The sequence below is a fragment of the Leptodactylus fuscus genome, chromosome 5 (assembly GCF_031893055.1).
Source record: "Leptodactylus fuscus isolate aLepFus1 chromosome 5, aLepFus1.hap2, whole genome shotgun sequence".
Taxonomy (NCBI): domain Eukaryota; kingdom Metazoa; phylum Chordata; class Amphibia; order Anura; family Leptodactylidae; genus Leptodactylus; species Leptodactylus fuscus.
Genome location: NC_134269.1, coordinates 108094857 through 108112321, shown reverse-complemented (window position 1 = coordinate 108112321; position 17465 = coordinate 108094857).

The window sequence follows — 17465 nt, the reverse complement described above, 5'->3', positions numbered from 1 at the left end:
TATTCAGGTCTGGGGACTGGGATGGCCATTCCAGAACATTGTAATTGTTCCTCTGCATGAATGCCTGAGGATTTGGAGCGGTGTTTTGGATCATTGTCTTGCTGAAATATCCATCCCCGGCGTAACTTCAACTTCGTCACTGATTCTTGAACATTATTCTCAAGAATCTGCTGATACTGAGTGGAATCCATGCGGCCCTCAACTTTAACAAGATTCCCGATGCCGGCATTGGCCACACAGCCCCAAAGCATGATGGAACCTCCACCAAATTTTACAGTGGGTAGCATGTGTTTTTCTTGGAATGCTGTTTCTTTTTGGACGCCATGCATAACACCTTTTTTTATAACCAAACAACTCAATTTTTGTTTCCAAAATGAAGCTGCCTTGTCCAAATGTGCTTTTTCATACCTCAGGCAACTCTATTTGTGGCGTATGTGCAGAAATGGCTTCTTTCTCATCACTCTCCCATACAGCTTCTATTTGTGCAAAGTGCGCTGTATAGTTGACCGATGCACAGTGACACCATCTGCAGCAAGATGATGCTGCAGCTCTTTGGAGGTGGTCTGTGGATTGTCCTTGACTGTTCTCACCATTTTTCTTCTCTGCCTTTCTGATATTTTTCTTGGCCTGCCACTTCTGGGCTTAACAAGAACTGTCCCTGTGGTCTTCCATTTCCTTACTATGTTCCTCACAGTGGAAACTGACAGGTTAAATCTCTGAGACAACGTTTTGTATCCTTCCCCTGAACAACTATGTTGAACAATTTTTGTTTTCAGATCATTTGAGAGTTGTTTTGAGTAGCCCATGATGCCACTCTTCAGAGGAGATTCAAATAGTAGAACAACTTGCAATTGGCCACCTTAAATACCTTTTCTTATGATTGGATACACCTGGCTATGAAGTTCAAAGCTCACTGAGGTTGCAAAACCAATTTTGTGCTTCAGTAAGTCAGTAAAAAGTAGTTAGGAGTATTCAAATCAATAAAATGATAAGGGTGCCCATACTTTTGCACCGGTCAAATTTTGGTTTAATGCATATTGCACATTTTCTGTTAGTACAATAAACCTCATTTCAATCCTGAAATATTACTGTGTCCATCAGTTATTAGATATATCAAACTGAAATGGCTGTTGCAAACACCAAAATATTTAGAACTAAAAATGATTAAGATTAATAGGGGTGCCCAAACTTTTTCATAGGACTGTATATATATGTGTGTATGTAAAAACCACCATGTGTATGTACAGCAGAGATCAGTCATCAGCACAGCAGCCTCTGCTATACATACTCATAGAGCAGACAGTGCACAGAGACACTTCCGGTGTACAGAGGAAGCTCATTAGCATATGAATAAAAACTGACTTATTCAAAAGCTACTGAGGCAATTTACATACAAAAGGTAGGTGTGAAATAGCCTTTCTAAAGGCAATGCAAGGTTGTGCTTATCTAAAAATGAATTTTCCCAACAGTAGAGCCCCTTTAATGTCAATAATACTTTTCTTATACAGGTATATTTTCTTTTTAGCCCTTTTATATATCAGTACATAAGTATATGTAAATCTGTGAGTAAGGTTCAGATCATATCAGTAGGAGGGAACCTATAAATTAACATTGTTAAAAGTAGAATGTAACACAAAGAATAAAGCTATTTAGGGAAAAGCAAAGATATCTTTGAAATATGTCTAATTATGAATATATAGTAGCACTATTACTAGCATACAAAGATCAATTATGTAGCGGAGCTATGATAAATAGACAAGAAGTTTGAAACCTATTTGAGCTGGTTGATATCCACTGGGATTATTCAGTACAGTGTACAACATGTGTCAGTGAAATAATTACAACATGGGGAACTGAAAGCAATGTAACAACAGGCAACAGCAAACCAAGCCTGCGGCATGGCGCATGCACAAGAACATAGGCTGACAGGCAGCAAACATCCCATGTGATGAGAGAACTTAGCAATGTTGGCACAAAGAAATGCAACTTCTGAACAGAAATAACACAACACAATACTAACAAGTTACAATTACAAAGTTGGTATGCATTTCAAAGCAATTGCCAAATGTTATAACCTAACAGTAGTTATGGATGTGGTATTTCTATATACTGTTGGTTGCAAGGGCATATATATATATATATATATTTATATTTATATTTATTTATTTATTTTTTAAGTGTAGATTGCGAGCCCCACACAGAGCTCACAATGTACACTTTTTTCCCTATCAGTATGTCTTTGGAATATGGGATGGAAATCCATGCAAACAAGGGGAGAATATACAAACTCCTTGCAGATGGTTTTTTGCCCTTGGCGGGATTTGAACATTAGGACTCCAGCACTGCAAGGCTGCAGTGCTAACCACTGAGCCACCATGTAGCCCCTTGAAAAGGCATATTTGACTGTGAAGGCCTATAGTAGGAGCTTATATAAAAATGTATTCTAACAGTGGGTGTCTGGGCATGCAGCAGTACAGACACACCTAAGACCAGCTCCAATTTGAACCCTCTAACTAAGGGGATTTACAGTGCTAATATGTGTAAACTGAACTCCAAACAGGCAACAGAAGACCCTCCTCATCCAAGGCACCCAAGTTTCCCATCAGCAATGATTTTCTCCCACTAGAAGACCTCTGGTAGACTGACAATATTTAGGCCAGGTCCAAGACATATTCAGGTGATCCCACGTCACAGGCGCTGATACCTCCATCCTCCTTCCAGTTGGCCCTCCTGACACTTACTGGAATCTGCAGGCAGCTCTGGAGACCTGCACTTCTCCACTCCAAGGCACCAGTGAGTCAACCCACCATAGCCCTTCTTATCTTCCTCTCAGCCTGATGAAACAAGATGGAATCTGGACCCAACACATGTCTCTCTACCATGCCTTCTTCAGGAGGCTTCCCTGCTTATCCTCCCTCAGGAAATGGCCCAAACACAGTTGCAACCCTCTCTACTGCTCTATTGGCTGCACCACCACAGCCCACATCCCAGGGGGACCACAAAATAACTTTAGTCGGAGACTCTGACTGGGGAACAACCCCCCCCCCTCAAAAAATCCATTATTCAGTTTCCTTCACACAAGGGGCACCCTGCAAGACACCTGCTACCCTCTTCATAAAACAACCCACCCTTAGTTGAAGATGTTACATGACCACTGACCTGTCGCAGAAGCAATCACGGGGGATCTGTACATGCCCATCAACTGTCTGAGTCTCATCTTTTTCTGTTTCTCACTTGACACTTCCAGATGAACTGCCAAAACTCTGCAGGGGCCACCCTGAACTACAAGCCTTGCATTCTCACCTTCCCAGTAAATGGGATATGGATGATCTGGCCTCTGATTTGAAGAAAGCATGTCGTCAGGAACCCAAGGTCATTAAGCAAATATAGCTGATCTACAACAACAAGTCGATGACCTGGAGAAATTTCAAACCTTGGTATCAGCCTCCATTCAATCATTGCAACAGTCTTCCTCTTCCACTACGGTGTGCTACTGCCACTTGCAGTGGACGATACAGAAAACCAAAACCACCACAATAATATCAGAATCCATGGCCTACCGGAGGCTATGCTATCCCCTGAACTCATCTCCATTTTCACTGGCATCTTCAAAACACTATTAGGCAGCTTGATTGAGATTAACCATACTCACCGAGTCCTCAGACCCCCAGCTCTCTGATTCGACAAGGACCTGAGATGTCATCTGTAGAGTCCACTACTACACTCTAAAACAGGAATGATGCTCAAGGCCAGAGAACTTAAACAAATAGGCTTTGAATTGGCACAACTGTCCCTCTTTCTAGACTTCTCCTGACATACTTCACGACAACAAGCAACGCAGCACCTCTTATCTCTCTTACAGGGATGTGGAATTTCCTACTGCTTTGTGCCTTTCCATTTTCAGTACAATTCCAGGTCAAGGATAGACTACTGGTGACTCCAGAAGACCTCTCATCTGTCCTGAAACACTGGAGGCTCCCTCGCTTCTCCTCTCAGACTGGGAACTGCTATTGGGCAACCCATGAGTTGTCTGAACCTTGTCTTTTCCCAGGACCTGCTGTTGATGGACACAACCTGCATTCTTTCTGTCCACAGAGATCCCAATGCAAACCTTGCACTCTTGCTGACAGAGAATGCCCTGCCTAAGTGGCTTATTGCCAGGTGCTATCTATATTACTGGACTGTCTTTTCTATTAATTGTTATACTGCGTTATTAGCTTCCCGTTTGTTGCCCCTGATCACACTTTCACTTTCCTCACTATATCCCTCTGCACAATCCACCACTTTAACACATTTCTATTGGATTAAGATGAAAGCTGACATCCATTGTTGTTTATTCTCCCCTTTCATACATGCTGTTTCTTGTATGCCTGCCACAACCCCCATAATATGGCAGTCCATATCTTGAGTCTATCTTGAGACTTGTGCTCAGAACCTATACTCTCAAAAAACTATCACAAATTCTGTATGGCTCCCACAAATGTAAAATCCATATCCTATGCCTTCATGAAACTCACTTCCTTACTCCCAACATGCCTACAATGAAGAACCATAAAAACTGCTTTTTTCCACAAAAACCTCCTTGTCTGAATCCTCTGACCCTGATGCGAGTAATGAGTCACTCTAGCGTGATGCTCAGTGCCTGATGGAGCTTAAAAACTTGTTCACTAATTTTGGTGTGAATCACTCTCAGGATACTACACCTCCACTAATTGAATGTGAAGCCCTGTAGTATTGTAGAGGTTCTGATGAAACATGGCACTAGACTTAAGTGAATGGTGAAAAAATGTTTCTCCAGCAAAAATAGATAAAATATAACTTTTACTTAAAATTTTTAAAAACATACATAAACATGTACAAAAAAGTGGATCCATATAAAAACAGCTATGACTAAGGGATTGAAATCTACGTGTAAGCTTGTTTCTGTTTTTTTATGGATCCACTTTTTTGTAAATGTTTATGTATGTTTTTAAAAATTTTAAGTTATATTTTATCTATTTTTACGAGAAACATTTTTTCACCATTCATTCTATGTGACTCTGTGCCACAGTCCAGAGTCTCTCCGCGCAAACATACAACTCATGCACATTTATATATACACTAGTTTTGTAGTGGTAGAGCTTCACCAATATTTTCTAGACTTAAGTGGGAGGCTGGCCTAAAGCTTAAATCTGGTCAACCATGTCCTTTAAATAACTAGGAGGACACCTCCCTAAAACTCTCTGATACCTACTCTCCATCTTGATCTCACTCATTGGGACTCCAAGGGACTCTCCTGGCTAAGTCACATCAATCTCCTAAAAATGAACGCTCTTCCCAGACTTCTCTACCTTTTTCAGACAATACCCATAATCCTCTCAAAATAATTAGAAACTGATTGGTTTCCTACTAGTGGCGGCCAGGTGTCATACCTAGACTGTGGAAATCCTCCCCTTCATCTCTGACTGGCTTCAGGAGATCCTGCATATAAAATGTATATATAGGAGGACCTGGTCATGGAACTTAAGCCAGATATCAGTACTCATCAGAAAACCTCTCTGAAACACCTTCTATTAGTCTGTCAATTTCCAGACTTCCTTCTTCACCTCCTACTCCTAATTCTTTCCTCATATCCCATATACAGTGTTGGTCAAAAGTATTGGCACTCCTGCAATTCTGTCAGATAATACTCATTGTCTTCCAGAAAATGATTGCAAGCATAAACTCTTTGGTATTAATATCTTCATTAATTTGCTTGCAATGAAAAAACACAAAAGAGAATGAAAAAAAAAGTCAAATCATTGATCATTTTACACAAAACTACAAAAATGGGCAGGACAAAAGTATTGGCACCCTCAGCCTAATACTTGGTAGCACAACCTTTAGACAAAATAACTGCGAACAACCGCTTCCGGTAACCATCAATGAGTTTCTTACAATGCTCTGCTGGAATTTTAGACCAAACTGCTATTTTGAGATCTCTCCACAGGTCTTCTATGGGATTCAGGTCTGGACTCATTGCTGGCCACTTTAGAAGTCACCAGTGCTTTCTCTTAAACCATTTTCTAGTGCTTTTTGAAGTGTGTTTTGGGTCATTGTCCTGCTGGAAGACCCATGACCTCTGAGGGAGACCCAGCTTTCTGACACTGGGCCCTACATTATGCTGCAAAATTTGTTGGTAGTCTTCAGACTTCATAATGCCATGCACATGGTCAAGCAGTCCAGTGCCAGAGGCATCAAAGCAACCCCAAAACATCAGGGAACCTCCGCCATGTTTGACTGTAGGGACCGTGTTCTTTTCTTTGAATGCCTCTTTTTTTTCCTGTAAACTCTATGTTGATGCCTTTTCCCAAAAAGCTCTACTTTTGTCTCATCTGAACAGAGAACATTCTTCCAAAAATGTTCTTGGCTTTCTCAGGTAAGTTTTGCCAAACTCCAGCCTGGCTTTTTTAGGTCTTTGGGTAAGAAGTGGGGTCTTCCTGGGTATCCTACCATTCAGTCCCTTTTCATTCAGACACTGACGGATAGTACAGGTTGACACTGTTGTAGCCTCGGACTGCAGGGAAGCTTGAACTTGTTTGGATGTTAGTCGAGGTTCTTTATCCACCATTCGCACAATCTTACGTTGAAATCTCTCATCAATTTTTCTTTTCCGTCCACATCTAGGGAGGTTAGCCACAGTGCCATGGGCTTTAAACTTCTTGATGACACTGCGCACGGTAGACACAGGAACATTCAGGTCTTTGGAAATGGACTTGTAGCCTTGAGATTGCTCATGCTTCCTCACAATTTTGCTTCTCAAGTCCTCAGACAGTTCTTTGGTCTTCTTTCTTTTCTCCATGCTCAATGTGGTACACACAAGGACACAGGACAGAGGTTTAGTCAACTTTAATCCATTTCAACTGGCTGCAAGTGTGATTTAGTTATTGCCACCACATGTTAGGTGCCTCAGGTAAGTAACAGGTGCTGTTAATTACACAAATTAGAGAAGCATCACATGATTTTTCAAACAGTGCCAATACTTTTGTCCACCCCTTTTTTATGTTTGCGGTGGAATTATATCCAATTTGTCTTTTTGACAATTTTTTTTTTGTGGTTTTCCATTGAAGACAAATTAAATGAAGATAATAATACCAAAGAATTTGTGATTGCAATTATTTTCTGGAACAAAATGAGTATTATCTGACAGAATTGGAGGGGTGCCAATACTTATGGACAACACTGTACTTGTCTAGTCCCTCCTCCACTCTACTTTTTTCTATACTTTTCTTTTCCCTTGTCCCCATAAACAGACAAACACCATGTTTTTCCCCCAATGTTGTCTCACTGGCTTGACCTCTTTTTGAGGTGCTACCTCTCCTTGTTAATGCTTGATATAGTATATTTTGTTCTTTGTTGCTCTGCTCTGTCAGCCTGACTCAAGATCCCATCACTCTCATATGCAGTATCCTTTTGTGACTGAATACCATAAGCGGACTTACAAAATGATAAAAATTAAAATTTTGATTTTTAGGAGATAATTAGTAACAGTTCAGTTGCATGACAAGAATCTGCATAGCTAATCATATGCTAAATAGTTGCAAGTAATATTTATTTATGAGATAGCCAAGATGGTTATCTATAAAAATTATGGTAGTCACACATTTGAAACTGTAGTGGAGGGTGAGATATGGAGCGTAAAAGTCAAAAGTTCAAAACCCTTCAGTTTTTCTCTGCAGCTTTTTTTTTTATCTGTATTTTGCTACATGGGGCCTTAGCAAAATATTTTTTTAAAGCAGAACATACTGTCAGTAAATACAGCAACACAGATATACTCCTAATCTGATTTACTTTACTAATCTGCCTGTAATTGCTTAAATCTGACTAAATTCTCCTATTTACTATTGCTTGCAATAGCTATGTAAGCTTTCAGAACTGTGCCGTATATGATGCAGTGAGATGAATCACAGGTCCTTCCCTATCTCCACCATCACTGCAATGCTTTGTGTTCAAGACCACAGGATCTTTTATAGTGTATATGGCATCAGCAATGTTAGGTGTCCACCTACTACTGTGTATTGGTTGAGTGCCTGTCAACTGATGTCACGTGGTACTAGAATGTCACACAGTGTCTCACAAGACACGTGTCTCTTCTATATCTCCTGCTTAATACAGGAATAATTTAGAATTTTCGCATCTCACCCAGTTTGTGATGAATTGGTTCACTCATCTCTATAAAGCACCAACTGACACACTCACAATCCACGAGTTGGGTGGATGTATTTCAAATGCACACAGCTAAAACTCGCTAATCGCATGATATTGTTAGACACAGAGTGCCAAGAACTGCCTATTGCTTACACCCCACACTACGTGTCAGATCTTAGAAAGTTCCTGTGTTCATGATTGTATTTGTTGACAAACAAAAGACTATTACTATTAATATAGAAAGAACCCTCAAAACTCTGCAAAATTTTTCATTACTTATATTTGCAAAATGTTTAACTTTTAATTGTCAACAAATTTCAAGGATATATCTACATAAACTATTTTCAGTTATTGGGATCAACAATAGTCATTTTATTCCTCTTCGAAGCTACAAGGATGCAATACATTACACTGTTCTCATTAAATCCAATAAACTGTCTAGGTAAATCATACAGTATTTGAGGCAAGCCCTACAAAACAGGAAACACTCTTTGCAGCTGCTCTCCATATTAGCTAATGAATCTTGAACTTCAGGCCCAACTGCTTAAATTCAGTTTCTCGATAAGGGGTTTGAAGTGAATGAGATAATAATTATGTTACTCCTAATAACCAATGGCATCTTCATTTAAAATTTTAGGAGATGCCCTATGGAACATAAAACTCTTGACCTAATTGATTGCTATGGTCAATTTTTCTACTTCCTATTTGCACTTTACTCCACTTGCCTTACACATGCCACTAGATTGTGCATGTACATTCTGGCAAGCGCCGATACTTGACATATAACAGGTAGCTGTACAACAAAATCAAACTACATTACTGATTCCAAGCAGGGTGAAAAAGGTATTGGGGACTTCGGCAAAGTACAGCTTGTTTGAATATGTATTATAATATTTACCCTGTGAACGCTGGAAATATTTTTGCTCCCAGCTTCCATAGGAAGAAACCTGTAATGTTCTATAAAACACTGGATAGAATTATGCAAAGTATTGACTAAATTTGATTACAAATAGAATATATAAAAATGTACAAGTCAATAGCGAGAGCCTGCTGAAAAAGTGTCTACACTATAGGGAATGATTTCAGTATTATTTTTAATCTTCAGGACATAATCTAATTATCTATCTATTGTGAATTCAGAATTTCAGAAGGGCTATGGTATTGCTAGAAAATTGAATTCTACACTGCTGAAATGAAGAACAACTGGTGAATTATTAGCACTAGGTTTGACAGTTTCCAATAAAACTACTTAAAAGTACAGCAGAGCACACTGCAATATATCACCATAAAAAATATTAAAATGTGGTAGTCTCCTGCTGTTTCTGATCAGCAATAATGACATTATTTTCATAAACTCTTGGGTATGTTTATGTCTTTTATCAAATGTTTAGAACTAATGTTGAGAAAATACATATATTATTTTCTACTGATATCTTTAACTGTGCATATCAAAGAGGCCTCATTTTTTTTTTGCCTTAACTTTAATAGATATACAAAAGCACAAGTATAAAAAAAAAAAAGATCTACAATAAAGTAGCTTGTTTTGGAAAGCCCATTTAGCACAGATTGGTAAAGGCCCATGATCTTCTTGTCATGTTTAACATTTAACAAAGATTAGTTTCTGATATTATTATTAGAGATGAGCGAACACTAAAATGTTCGAGGTTCGAAATTCGATTCGAACAGCCGCTCAATGTTCGTGTGTTCGAACGGGTTTCGAACCCCATTATAGTCTATGGGGAACAGATACTCGTTAAGGGGGAAACCCAAATCCGTGTCTGGAGGGTCACCAAGTCCACTATGACACTCCAGGAAATGATGCCAACACCTCTGGAATGACACTGGGACAGCAGGGGAAGCATGTCTGGGGGCATCTAACACACCAAAGACCCTCTATTACCCCAACATCACTGCCTAACAACTACACACTTTCCACATTCAAAAAAACCTCTATCAAAGTGGGAAAATACCTGGAAACCTTCTTTACTCCCCAAATGGATGGACACAAACCCCAATTTAAGCTCAACAAACAGTAACAACCACCCCTTTAAATCACGTTCCCCATGACAACCACAAATGGAATAGGCAATGGGAATTCCAAAAGCCCTCACCCTTAACTGTCATTTTGAGTGTGTGTGTGTGTGTGTGTGTGTGTGTGTGTGTGTGTGTGTGTGTGATGTGGTAAGACCTTCCAAAATTCACTTTTCTAGCCCTTAACATGAGCCCTTCCAAACAAAGTTACAGGACCTTAAGCTGAGCTACCAGAAGAGATTGAGGCCCTTGGCATGAGTAGAGCCTTGCACCAGCAGTGTTTTTGGCACTTAGGGTGAGTTGAGCCTTGTACCAGCGTGTGTCCCTTAACATCAGGCGGGCCCTAAGTTCTCCGCTTTGCATTAACTAGGCTGAATGGTACAAAGATTAGTAGGCCCGAGAACCAGGAACAGGTCTTGCAATGGCTGTCGGATAACGCTTAAAGCACATTGTCCACCAGCCAGTCAGCCTCTACCTCCTCTTACCCAACAGTCTTGTCCTCCTTCCACCCAAAATTCCCAATCTTCCCAGAACAATAACCCCAACTGTCCCTGCTCCCCAGAGCTGTTCTCCCTTCCTTTGACTGTACCGCAACCTGCCCCTCCATTTCGCGATTCCACGGACCTAACAGACGAGTATCTGTGTCCAGATGCTCAAACACTAGAGTCTCCTCCATTCCATCTCCGGTCGATTTGGTGGCGGATGACCAGCAACCCACCCTCATCGACGACGATGAGACGCAGTTGCTGTCAGGGAAGCCAGTTGACATGCGCATTGTGCAGGAGGAGGAGGCGAGACAGGAGTTGGAAGAGGAGGTGGTGGACGACGAGGACACCGACCCCACCTGGACAAGGCGGATGTCAAGCTGGGAAAGTAGTGTGGATGTTGAGGCAGGTGCAGCACCAAAAAGGGTAGCTAGAGGCAGAGACATGTCCAGAGGCAGAGGTCAGCTGCTTTGCCGAAGCCAGGCCAGACCCGGAATGTCCGAAGATGTTCCCTTTTGTACCCAGCCCAGAAAAACTCCCCCATCGAGGGCCACGTTTCTTGAAGGTGTAGAGTTTTTTCAAGGAATGCGCCGAGGACAGATATAGTGTCGTCTACACAATTTGCCTCTCGAAATCGAGTAGGGGCCCTGAGAAGAGCAACCTGTCCACCACTTCAATGCACCGTCATTTGGAATCCAAGCAATGGAATCAGTGGCAGGCAGCAACGGCAGGACAAACGTCGCCCGCCGTTCATGCCACTGCCTCTGCTCACAGTGCTGGCGATGCACTCCAGAGGACGAGCCAGGACATCACTTCATCTGCCTCCCCCACTTTGTTGACTTCTCCCTCATCCTCCCCTGTTTCTGTCTTATCTCCTTCTCCTGCACCATCAAAGGCACCATCAGGCGCTTCTTTACAACAACCCACCATCTCTCAGACATTGGAGCGCCGGCAGAAATACACCGCTAACCACCCACCCACGCAAGCCTAGAACGCCAACATCGCTAAACTGCTGGCCCAGGAGAGGTTGGCGTTCCGGCTTGTTGAAACTCCCGCCTTCCCGGACCTGATGGCAACTGTGGCACCTCACTATGCCGTCCCTAGCCGTCTCAACTTCTCCCGGTGTGGCGTCCCCGCCTTGCACCAGCACGTGTCACTCAACATCAGGTGGGCCCTTAGTTCCGCGCTTTGCTGCAAGGTCCACTTGACCACCGACACTTGGACAAGCGCCTGTGGTCAGGGATGCTGCTTATCTTTAAGGACAGGCAGGGTGAATGTGGTGGAGTCTGGTCCCGGGGTGCAAACTGAGGTACCCTATCTCCTCTCCCAGGCCAAAATTCATGGCAGGAGTAGACTGAAACCCTACGACGCTGCAACCTCCACCACAGCTACTAGCGGCAAACGCTAAAACACTGGTGTGGGGAGACGTCAGCAGGCGGTGCTGAAGCTCATCAGCTTGGGGGACAGACAGCACAGTGCCTCTGAGGTCAGGGATGCCATCCTGGCTGAGATGGCATTTTTTTTTCCCTGCTACACCTGGGGCCTGGCATTTTTACGCCTGTGATAATGGCTGGAACCTGGTAGCGGCTCTGGAGCTTGCCAGCCTCCAACACGTTCCATGTTTGGCCCACGTCTAACCTAGTGGTGCAAAGTTTTTTGAAAACATACCCAAATGTACCGAAGCTACTGTTGAAAATGCGGCGCTTGTGCGCCCACTTTTGCAAGTGCACAGGAGTCGCTGCTAGCCTAAAAACACTCTAGCAAGGCCTACATCTGTCCAAACACAGGCTGTTGTCCGTCATTCACACACGCTTAAACCCTACAATACCATATCTTGAGCAGGGTGTGTGAGCTGCACAGACCTTTGATGGAGTTCCATCTACAAAACCCAAGGGTTCCTCAAAGTCAGCTCCCAAAGTTTCTGCACCATGAGTTTCCAGGGGTGGCAGAGTTATGGCTAGGGGCAGAGGCATGGATAGGGATGATGTCTAGGGGCAAAAGCAGTGTGGATGTGGAGGCAAGCTAAGCAGGAAAAACTGGGGGTACAAGCTAAGGCATGGACTGGGGTGATGTCTAGGGGCAAAAGCAGTGTGGATGTGGAGGCAAGCTAAGCAGGAAAAACTGGGGGTACAAGCTAAGGCATGGACTGGGGTGATGTCTAGGGGCAAAAGCAGTGTGGATGTGGAGGCAAGCAAAGCAGGGAAAATGGTGGCTAGAGGCAAAGGGATGTCCATAGGCAACAAGGGCAAAGATGCAAAACTCTCCCCTGTTTCAAGAATTTTTCTGACTTGTCTCCCCACAAAACATTCCTGGGAGGAGGGCTGAAACACCACCCTCCTCCTCCTCCGCTGTTAGATTGACCCCAGCTACGAGCTGAAAACGCTGCAACACTGGTGTGGGGAGACGTCAGCAGGCTGGGCTGAAGCTCATCAGCTTGGGAGACGGACAGCACACTGCCTCTGAGGTCAGGGATGCCATCCTGGATGAGATGGCAATTTGTTTATCCCCGCTGCCCCTGGGGCCAGGCTTTTTTGTCTTGTTGGAGGGCTCTGGAGCTTGCCAGCCTCCAACACGTTCCATGCCTGTCCCACGTGTTCAATGTAGTGGTGCAATGATTTTTAAAAACATACCCCAAATTAGCTGAGCTAAGGGTGAAAGTGCGGCACTTGGACACCCACTTTCCCAAGTCTACAGTACCTGGAGCTAGCCGCAATACACTCCAGCAAGGCCTACATCTGCCTGAAGCACCTACTGTTGTGCGAGGTCACCACACGCTCTAACCCTAGATACCGTATGTTCAGCAGGGTGTGTGAGCAGCAGAGACCTTTGATGGAGTACCAGCTACAAAACCCAAGGGTTCCTCAGAGTCAGCTCCCTCACTTTCTGCACCATGAGTTTCCATGGGTGGCAGACTTATGGCTAGAGGCACAGGCATGGATAGGGGTGATGTGTAGGGGCAAAAGCAGTGTGGATGTGGAGGCAAGCTAAGCAGCAAAAACTGGGGGTACAAGCAGCCAGTGGCATCATCACTGACAAGCACAGCTGTCTGTCAGCTGACAGGCTGACTTTCACCAAAATGAACAGACAATGGATAGACTCATCATATACATGTCAGTTACATGACAAATTTAGTGCAATTTGCAAGTCCAAGATGGGTTGGAGATCTGCGGAGAGGAATCTCACCACCTCTTGCGGGTGCCATCATTTGGAAGGCAAGCCCTGGGCTCAGTGGGTGAGAGCAAGCGCAGGATAATCGTCGTTTGGCCTGGCGGCCACTGCCTCTCCCACTGTTGACAGGGCTGGCGCTGCAGTCCAGACCAGCAGCCAGGACACCTCCACATCTGCCTCTGACACTTTGGGGAGTTCACCCTTATCCTCACCTTTTCCTGCCATTTCTCCTTTTGCCCGCGCCTTCATGCGCCTCTTCCCAGCAACTCCCCATCTCCCAAGCCTTTCATTTCATGCTAAAGTACAGCGCAACCCACCCACATGCCCAAGGCTTCAACGGCCTCATCTCAAGAAATCTGGCCCAGGAGATGTTGGAATCCCGGCTGGGGGACACTCTGCCCTTTTTGGGCAGAGTGTCTACTGCGCCACCACACTGTGCCGTCCACACCAGCACTTTCCCCCAAACATGAGGCGGTCCCTAAATTCAGCGCTTAGCCCTAAAGTTCCATGTGACCAGTTACGAATGGACAAGTGCATGCGGACAGGGACGCTACCTTTCAATTTGGGCACAGTGGTTGAATGTAGTTGAGGCGTGGACCGGGTCGCAAAATGTGGTGGCCTGACTTGTCTCCCCACACAACATTCCTGGGAGGAGGGCTGAAACACCACCCTCCTCCGCTGTTAAATTGACCCCAGCTACGAGCTGGAAACGCTGCAACACTGGTGTGGGGAGACGTCAGCGGGCCGTGCTGAAGCTCATCAGCTTGGGGGCCAGACAGCACACTGCCTACAAAGTGAGTCATGCCATCCTTGATGAGACGGCAATGTGGTTTTTGCCACTGCACCTGGGCCCAGGCATGTTGTCATGTGTGATAATGGCCGTAACCTGGGATTGGCTCTGTAGCTTGGCAGCCTGCAACATATTCCATGCCTGTGTCACGTTTTTAACTCATTGCTGCTAATCATTTTAAAAAGGTACCCCAATGTTCCTGAGCTACTGGTGAAAGTGTGGCGCTTGTGCGGATAGTTTTTAAAGTATATAGTTGCCGCTGCTAGCCTCTATGCACTCCTACAACGCCTGTACCTGCTGGAACAACGGCTGTTGTGCGACGTCTCCACACTGCTGGCACTAAACATATCATGTGTTGAGCAGAGTGTGTGAGCAGCACAGACCTTTGATGTAGTTCCAACTCCAAAACCCTCGGGTTCGTCAAAGTCAACTCCCTCAGTTGCTCAACCATGAGTGGCCATGGGTGGCAGACTTATGTGAAATCCCATCCCATCCATTGCACTGGACACGAAACATTAGCATGCGCTCAGCACAACTTCGGATATGGCAGCTGCGTTAAGCAGGGTGCAGGGTACAACACAGACCAGGCCCGAGCACCAGGAACAGGTGTTAGAAATACTGCAGCATCCGCCATTTCCGTCCAATTTTGGGGTTTTGGACCCGCCACCGACTTGTCTGGACCTAAGTGGGGATCATGAGACACAGTTGCCATCAGGGCAAGCTGTGGTCATGTGCGGTTTGCAGTAAGGGGCCAGTGCGCAATTGGAAGAGGAATTGGTGGATGACGAGGCCACCGACCCCACATGGACAGGGGTGATGTCTAGGGGCTAAAGCAGTGTAGATGTAGAGGGAAGCTAAATCAACAAAAAACCTGGGTAGAAGCAAAGGCATAAACTGGGGTGATGTTTAGGGGCTAAAGCAGTGTAGATGTGGAGGGAAGCTAATTCAACAAAAAAAAACAGGGTAGAAGCAAAGGCATAAACTGGGGTGATGTTTAGGGGCTAAAGCAGTGTAGATGTGGAGGGAAGCTAATTCAACAAAAAAAAACAGGGTAGAAACAAAGGCATAAACTGGGGTGATGTTTAGGGGTGAAAGCAGTGTAGATGTGGAGGGAAGCTAAGCAGCAAAAACAGTGGGTAGAAGCAAAGGCATGCAAAACTCTACCCTGTTGGAAGACTTATTTCCTAGGTCTGGAACACGTTAATGGCCCCCCTGGACAAATTACTGCCACTCAGGGGCCTAGTGTCACCAGGAGGGACAAGTATAGGCGCATGTTGTGGGAATACCTGGCCGACACCAGCTCTGTCCTCTCCGATCCCTCTGTGCTCTACAGCCTACACTTATTTTCTCATCTTTTTTTCTGCACTGCACATCTCTTGCCTGCTTCCTTTGGGATCTTACAAGTGGTGGTCCACTTCCAAAGATGGTAATTTCACTAGACAGTGTAACGGGAGTAGCTGAGGGATCGCTGTCTTAACCACTTTTTGGCACAAAATTAACTTCCAAAGCCAAATATGGTGCAAGTATATGATGCAAGGACACCTACACACCTATCTCTGACACATTGGGGAGTTCACCCTCATGCGCCCTTTTGGCCTGCACCATCATGCGCCTCTTCCCAGCCACTCCACATTTCCCAAGCTTTTCATTGCAGGCAGAAGTACAACACACCCCCATGCCCAAGCCTTTAACAGCCTCATCGATAAACTGCTGGCCCTGGAGATGCTGGTGTTTGTTTATGCTTCCGGAGACCCAGGCCTTCCGTCAGCAGATGGCAGCTGGGGCACCACCCTATGCTGGGCCTAGCCGTTACTACTTCTCTTGGTGTGCTGTCCCTGCCTTGCGCCTGCATGTGTCCCATAACATCAGTCGGGCCCAGAGCTCTGCGCTTTGCTGCAAGGTCCACTTGACCACCGACACATGGACAAGCGCCTGTGGTCAGGGATGCTGCAGTGCTTATCTTTAATGACAGGCAGGGTGAATGTGGTGGAGTCTGTTCCCCGGGTGCAAACTGGGGTGGCCTATCTCCTCTCCCAGGCCAAAATTCATGGCAGGAGTAGACTGAAACCCTACGATGCTGCAACCTCCACCCCAGCTACTAGCGGAAAACACTGTAACACTGGCATGGGGAGATGTCAGCAGGCCGTGCTGAAACTGATCAGCTTGGGGGACAGACAGCACAGTGCCTCCGAGGTCAGGGATGCCATCCTGGCTGAGATGGCATTTTTTTTTCCCTGCTACACCTGGGGCCTGGCATTTTTGCGCCTGTGATAATGGCTGGAACCTGGTAGCAGATCTGGAGCTTGCCAGACTCAAACACGGTCCACGCATGGCCCACGTTTTTCAACTTGTTGGTGCCATGTTTCTTTGAAACCTACACCATTGTGCCTGATATACAGGTCAAAGTGGGGCCATTTTCGTAAGTGAGAACTAGCCTCTGCTAGGCAGAAAACATTCAGAGCACACTCCTCTCATCTTCGCACCGTTGGCTGGCGGAGGAAGACGAGGGGGTTGGAGTGGCATCTGATGTCCCTGTCCCACACGAGGCTAGAGGGTGCACTTCAGTGCATCCCATTGCTTCACCACAAATGGTGTGAAGGGGAGTGGAAAATGGAGGAAATGGAGAGTGACCCTTACAGTTGGGGCCAGCAAAGGCATGCCAAGTAACACACTGGCACACATGGCTGACTTCATCTTGGGTTGCTTTTCAACACATATTTCACATCATGAAGAACAAATAATACTGGATTTTTACAAGCCTCGAACCCCGGTCTAGGTCTAATGTCTGTTCCTTTCTTATATTAGGGGAGAGGGAAAAAAATTAC